This window comes from Euphorbia lathyris, chromosome 7 (genome assembly GCF_963576675.1).
Source record: "Euphorbia lathyris chromosome 7, ddEupLath1.1, whole genome shotgun sequence".
NCBI classification, from domain to species: domain Eukaryota; kingdom Viridiplantae; phylum Streptophyta; class Magnoliopsida; order Malpighiales; family Euphorbiaceae; genus Euphorbia; species Euphorbia lathyris.
Window position 1 is genome coordinate 85657252 of NC_088916.1, and position 5706 is coordinate 85662957.

Sequence of the window (5706 nt, forward strand, 5' to 3'; positions counted from 1 at the left end):
GTTGGTCCTTGGTCTGCTATACTATAGACTTTTATGGACATGATGGAGAAAACAAAAGACTGCATAGAGAAGAGGAATTTTTTTAGGATTTGGCCTAGAGAAGACTGCATAGAGAAGAGGATTTGGCCTATCAAGGGGAACATCTAGATGGTGGTCAAGTAGTTGTTAAGAGAGGGATTTAATATCTCCCAATAATGTTATCAAGTCTTCAAATATCATGCTCCATGACAATTGGACAGGGTCCAAAAGCAGCAAGAACAATTTGTTATATTGATGAAAATGGATTTTGCAAGGCCTAAGTTTATATCTAGTTTTGGGTCCTCAGAGCTGAATGAACAGATTTATATGTATTAGGCATCATTGTCTATTATGCAATAAGGTCTTCATATTTGGAATTGTCAAGGTTGAATACTATTTTAGTTTTGAATTTCATTGTTTTTTAATGTAATTAAAGGTAGTTTCTTTTCCATTCACAATATTTTACTTTATTTAGGCTTTCAATTGTATCAGCGTCAATTACACTCAAGGTCCCTTCACTTTTTCCTTTTTTAATTTCAAATCCTGACATAGAGTGATTATTTGTTTCCATTTTTCATAACATTTTTTTCCTTTTATTTCTAAACAACAGATAAAAAATGTTTCGTAAAGTTTCGAAATAGCTACTTTAAAACTAACTGATATCTACTACATCTAGGCAATATCTAATACTAAACAGGAACAACTGAATCAAACCGTTTCAAAATCTCTTGAATTTTGCCATTTATTAATATAAAAGTCTATTTTCCCATCGACCAAGTGACCATTCCAATACTAGGTATTGTTTTGTTAATGAAGGAATTGGTTATTGAGAGAGATCTCCAAAAATTGCCATTTGGAAAATTCAAAATGACGTTCCATGAGAAAAAATGCACTTGATGAAGGGTAACAAAGGACACAAACGATTTTGAAATCGAGAAGCTATGATACATATCAATAGGATTATTTTTTGTTTTTTTTAAACAATGTAACCATACTTTGTTTCAAATATTAAGAGACATTATAAGAATTAGTTTTTCAAGAAGAAAATAGATAAATAGAAGTTGAACATAAAAGAGTATCAAATTACAAAAGAAAATCCAATTAAATTAGAGAATGAACCAAACATGATGTGTAACTAAATAAAAAATTCCTAAATGAAATTCGAATATGAATAATTTTTTTTACACTGCATTCTAATCATCTGATGAGGACTAGAGCCACAAAATTCAGATAAAAGAAAATCATGGATGACTAAAGGATGGATTCCCTGTAAAGTTTTCCATCCAATTGCAGGTTTCCCGATCAATACTTAAAAACACAGGAAGATGTGTAAAAAAAAAAACTAACTGAAACAAAACAAATACATAATTAAAGTTTAAGAGATAAATCAATTCCGGAAACATCAACTTGTTCATTTAAAGGAATTTGTGCGGATTGTAGATTTATTTTGAGAATTGTAGATGCAGAAGCACTGCCAAGATTATGGAAAAAGGAACTGTTATTTTCTTCAAACCATGAAGATGATAATCCATGAAGACCAAATCCTCCACCATTAATAATATTATTCTCAATCTTTGTCCAATCAATTGAAGATGGTGAGAAAGTTCTAATCTTTTTCCTGAAGAACCCTGCATGGACATACAAACCATTGGAGGACATAAGGATCTAATAATATAAATGTTTACGAATCAAATATTTCATCTTTACCTAATATAAAAGTAATATTGATGGTAGTTGCCCAAAGAACCTAACAGCATACCTTGTGGCTTGTTCGCTAGAGCATGTTCCTTTTTATGCGCTTTTTTATGACCACCAAGCACTAGTGGAAAAATGGTCATTTGCATCGGCTCTTATAAAGGGCCGATGCAAATGTCATGATATTTAGTATTTGCATCGGCCCTTAATAGGGACCCATGCAAATAGCTACATTATTTGCATCGGCCCCTTAACAGGGACCGATGCAAATAACTGTAGCAATTGCATCGGCCCTTTTAAGCGGGCCGATGCAAATATCAATCGAATCATTTGCATCGGTCCTTTATAAGAGACCGGGTTAACTTTCTTATTTGCAAGCTGCCTCCCCATCTCTCTCGTCTCCTTCTCACATCGAAACCCAGCTGTCTGCTGCGTTTTCCACCTCCGTCTGCCTATATCATTTGGGAAGCACATATTCTACCCTTGCTATTCTAAGCACATATTTTACCCTCTACGAAGACATAATCTCATTACCGTCTGCCTATATCATTTGGGAAGCACATATTCTACCCTAGCTATTCTAAGCACATATTTTACCCTCTACGAAGACATAATCTCATTATTCGAGTAAAGGATTTTGTGCGCGATGTCCTCCGCTGTCTCCCACGCCGCAAGGCGAGGGAAGAAGCTAGCCTCGCTGTTTCTATTAACCACGGTAATTTCAGGTGAGACTTTCCAAACCTCAGTATAACTCCGATCCCGACCCAAAATACCAGTCGATGAAGTTAAATCGAAGAGCAGGAAAGCAGAAGGCGAATTGATGAGGTTTGTCAAATAACTGTCTTTCGCTTTATCTAATTCGAATTCCATGGTCGCTACTGCTTTCTCTAATTTTCAAATTCCATTCGTGGTTGCTGATTTGATATAGTGAAATTTTCATGTGTTTGTGATACTGCTAATTAGAGAGATTTTAGGGATATAGTGAAATTCCATTCGATTGTGTGTCATGGTTTGTTAAATTTACAGTAATGACTTTGTCTTGCTCATGAAAATACCTGAAATAGGATGAAAATTAATTATTGTTGAAGTGAGGCATCCTAAAGACAGACCCCATGGTGAATAGTCTGGCATATTCCAATAGACTGGGGAAGTTCTTATTTGCACACGCGCTGAAATATTGGGCAAAAGCCCTTGTACCTGTTTACTTCGTGTTGCTGGTGCGTGCTAAGCTTAATCTCATGCATGAAAACTGTGAGACTAAAATTAAAGTTTTTATAAATTGAGGAAAGCTTCTAGGTCTTGCAGTTTATGCCGCTCTCATGATTTTAGAGGTGTTTAGTTTATGACGGATCCTTGTAAATTGCGATATTCTATTTACTGATGTGCATTTGTATCATGTTTCATTTGTCTATGAAACGATTGCAACTTTCTTTTGGTTTTACAGTTCATAATTGGTGATAGGAAAATGTTTATGATTTCATATATGTTTAATTGCAGAGAATGCTGCTAGTCTTGTAGAATTGAAGAACTTGTCTCACCTGACAACATTGGAAATGCAAGTTGAAGATGACAAGTTATTACCAGAGGACTGGTTCTTGAACGGAATTCAAAACTATGGTGGATAGGTTTGATGCTACAGCTTGAGCTAAAAAAAGTATCCGGGTGATGCATTTAGAATAGCATATTTATGGAATTCTAGGTCAGTTCTATTTTTTATGTCCATTTTGAATAATATATTTTGCTTATAACATTTAGTATAAAAAAAGTTTTGTGAGAAAATTAGAACTTAAGATGACTACTGAATCTGTCAAAACTCATGATCTTGTTGTTTTATGGTTGGCAGGTATGCCTGGTCTGACTGTCTATGCTAGTTTTCACGAGTTTTCTCTCCTACAAAAGGAGAATATATGTTCTAATGCATATGCATTCAAATCATTTGCAGGAGAGAGCTGCGAATGCTCTGGTGCTTATACCAGACCATGTTAGATGGGTGATTGGTCCTTCCGGAACAATTGTAACATTCCCTAACGAGATGGGCTTGCCGAGTATATTTGACCCTAAGCCATCCAGGTATAAAGCTGTTCCATTTATTCCTAATGAAGGCTGACCTTAGATCTAGTTTTTAGGTATTGGCTTCTTGTGGCTTGAAGGGTTCAAAAAGAGTAATGTGTTGGCATCTTCTCGTATACCAGAGTATTCTTTCAAGTATGTTTTCCTTGAAACCGTCCCGCCTATTGGCATTGCTATTTATCTTTGTTAAGTTATAATGTATAAGATTGTTTTCATGCAGGGATTTGCAAAAAGCGACTTGTAATTTTACAACACTGATAGGGCAAGGTGTTTTTGGTCCTGTTTATAAAGCTCAGATGTCTAAGTGTCGAAATTGTTTCTGTGAAGGTGTGCTTGCAACTGATTCTAAGCAGGGGGAGAAAGAGTTTCAGACCGAGGTATTAACTCAGCACTAGTAGAAAATTTGTTCCAGTCTCAAGGTTTGTTAAATCCCTCTCCTCCTCTGCTTTTCACATTTCAATTATCAATTCATTTATTGGTTTATTTCTATTGTCGTTTTTGCGTATTTCAATTGGGGCTTCGTAATTGAACAGTTGGGAGAGACGTGCTCATCAGCTCAAACCTGTGATGCTGGATTGCAATTCGAAAGTTGCGCTGCTAATGGAAATACCCGACCTAGATGCATCTGTACCCATCCATTGAGCCCGACACCGAAGGTTTGCCATTGATATTTTTCGATTATCTATCAATTTGTTTTTGCGTATTTGTTGTTCGATAAAATTACCAAAAGAAAATGAAGGCAGAGCAGGTGTATTGATTATTGTTAGTTGGTTAGGTGAAAGGTCTGCCATTCAACAAGTATTCATGGCTCACAACTCACAACTCATTTGGAATTACGAATTTTAAACCCAGCATCGGTTCGACTCTGCTAGCTCCTACAAACCAAGAAGACTCTGTTAACCAGTCAACTTAATGTAAGATCAGAGTACATCTTCTCCGCAGTTTGAGTTTTTCTGACTGTTTCAAATTTTAGGATGAAACTAGATTTGTTTATCTTTTAGTTATTTCATGCATGACGTTTTTTGCAGCATTTCTTTTTTGTGCAAGCTGATCAGAAACTAATTATCTATGTCAAATTAAAAATTTCTCAAAGAGCACGCAAATGCGCATAAAAACTTTGATTATATACTATAAGTTTGACATTTATATTATACATTTAAAATTTGTTTACTTTTTTCTCAAGAAGAAAAGTTCGCCTATATCAAAGGCATTTTTCTAATAATGCATAAAAGAAACTTTCAACATTCTTCATCTCCATGTGAATAGTAAAAGTTCAGAAAGTCACTTCTGAATTTTGAAATATGTAAAGGATTTTCAATGGTTTTTTTGTCCTTGGTGGTGAGCCTTTAAAATTTGATCAATTTTTTCTTTTCTCTTTTAATTTTTGTAATAATTGCTATAATATTTAGGTGGCTTAATGATATAGTTACATGAATTGTATATCCTTGTAGAATGGGGTTCGAGGACTTATGCTAGATATGTATGACTTCAAGAATGATATCTGGCTATGTCACTCTATTGCCGGAAGATGTTTCGACTTCACGGCATTTGTAAGTCCATTTGATATAGGCTATATAACTCTTACAATGATTTGATATGTTTCGACTTCACGGCATTTGTAAGTCCATTTGTAAGCCCATTTCGACTTATGCTGAGTATTATTGCAGTTGCAGATCTACTTATTTGCAGAGGCACCACTTTGTTTTAAACAAAATTCTTATGTTTTGGTGAATGATTTGTTGTTCTTTTCACTGTTTATTTGATTATTTGTAGTAGTTTTCTGATATAGATTGCTAATCGATTTTGCTTTGTTCTTGACGTGCTCTGGTATCAGAGTTATATGTCTTTGTATCGGTTTTGTTTTCTGCATATTGCTGTGTAATTGCGTTTTGTTTGTGTTTCAAGAATTGTTTCGTTCTTTTG

At 34.9% G+C, this 5706-nt stretch overlaps 1 long non-coding RNA gene across 2 annotated transcripts; it reads left to right on the forward strand.

Moving 5' to 3' along the window:
* Positions 1 to 4366: 4366 nt before the first annotated feature.
* On the forward strand, positions 4367 to 5478 carry LOC136235259 (uncharacterized). 2 transcript variants are annotated; one of them, XR_010691733.1, is made up of 4 exons: positions 4367 to 4439; positions 4559 to 4697; positions 5235 to 5333; positions 5451 to 5478. It is a non-coding gene; the product is annotated as an uncharacterized lncRNA (long non-coding RNA). The 2 variants fall into 2 exon arrangements; XR_010691732.1 differs by lacking the exon at positions 5451 to 5478 and having other exon boundaries at positions 5235 to 5433.
* The last annotated feature ends 228 nt before the right edge of the window (positions 5479 to 5706 follow it).